This window comes from Calliopsis andreniformis, unplaced genomic scaffold (genome assembly GCF_051401765.1).
Source record: "Calliopsis andreniformis isolate RMS-2024a unplaced genomic scaffold, iyCalAndr_principal scaffold0189, whole genome shotgun sequence".
In the NCBI taxonomy this organism is placed as follows: domain Eukaryota; kingdom Metazoa; phylum Arthropoda; class Insecta; order Hymenoptera; family Andrenidae; genus Calliopsis; species Calliopsis andreniformis.
The window spans coordinates 433,464-435,287 of NW_027480598.1; positions in this window are offsets into that span (position 1 = coordinate 433,464).

Below are 1,824 nucleotides of genomic sequence, written 5' to 3' on the forward strand. Positions count from 1 at the left end.
CCTCACTCCTCAATCTTCAGTCCTCAAACCTCAATCCTCAACCCTCAGTCCTCGTCCTCAATCCTCAAACCTCAATCCTCAATCCTCAATCTTCAATCCTCAATACTAAATCTTCAATCCTCAATCCTCAACCCTCAATCCTCAATTCTCAATATTCAACACACAACCCTCAACTATCAATACTCAATACTCAACCATCAATCCTCAATTCTCAGTACTCAATAGAATATCCTGAATTCTCAGGATTCTACACTCAATCCACAATATTCAATCATCAGATCTCAAACCTCAAACATCAATCCTCAACACTCAATCCTCAAACGTCAGTCCTCAATCTTCAATCCTCAATCCTCAATCCTCAATCCTCAATCCTCAATCCTCAATCCTCAATCTTCAATCCTTAATCTTCAGTCCTCAATCCCCAATCCTCAACCCTCAGTCCTCAAACCTCAATCCTCAACCCTCAGACCTCTTCCTCAATCCTCAATCCTCAATCCTGAATCCTCAATCTTCAATCCTCAATACTCAATCTTCAATCCTCGATCCTCAATCCTCAATCGTCAATCCTAAATCCTCACTCCTCAATCCTCTATCCTCAATCTTCAATCAACAATCCTCATTCCTCAAACCTCGATCCTCAACACTCAGTCCTCATCCTCAATCCTCAATCCCCAGTCTGCAATCCTCAATCCTTAATCCCTAATCCTCAATCTTCAATCCTCAGTCCTCAATCCTCACTCCTAAATCCTCAATCCTCAATCCTCAATACTCTCTCCTCAAACCTCAATCCTCCACCCTCAGTCCTCGTCCTCAACTCTCAACACTCAACCCTCAATCCTCAATCCTCAAACATCAATACTCAATATTCAATCCTCAATCCTAAATCCTCACTCCTCAATCCTCAATCCTCAATCTTCAATCAACAATCCTCATTCCTCAAACCTCGATCCTCAACACTCAGTCCTCATCCTCAATCCTCAATCCTCAGTCTGCAATCCTCAATCCTTAATCCCTAATCCTCAATTTTCAATCCTCAGTCCTCAATCCTCAATCTTAAATCCTCAATCCTCAATCATCAATACTCTGTCCTCAAACCTCAATCCTCCACCCTCAGTCCTCGTCCTCAACTCTCAACACTCAACCCTCAATCCTCAATCCTCGAACATCAATACTCAATCTTCAGTCCTCAATCCTCAATCCTCAATCCTCAATCCTCAACCCTCAATCCTCAATCTTCAGTCCTCAAACCTCAATCCTCAACCCTCAGTCCTCGTCCTCAATCCTCAAACCTCAATCCTCAATCCTCAATCTTCAATCCTCAATACTAAATCTTCAATCCTCAATCCTCAATCCTCAATCCTCAATCCTCAATTCTCAATATTCAACACACAACCCTCAACTATCAATACTCAATACTCAACCATCAATCCTCAATTCTCAGTACTCAATAGAATATCCTGAATTCTCAGGATTCTACACTCAATCCACAATATTCAATCATCAGATCTCAAACCTCAAACATCAATCCTCAACACTCAATCCTCAAACGTCTGTCCTCAATCACCAGTACTCAATCTCCAATCCTCAATCCTCAATCCTCAATTCTCAATCCTCAATCCTCAATCCTCAATCCTGAATCCTCAACCCTCAATCCTCAACCCTCAGTCCTCATCCCCAATCCTCAATCCTCAATTCTCAATCGTCAATCCTCAATCCTCAATCCTCAATCCTCAATCGTCAATCTACAATCCTCAATCCTCAATCCTCAATCCTCAATCCTCAATCCTCAATCCTCAATCCTCAACCCTCAATCCTCAACCCTCA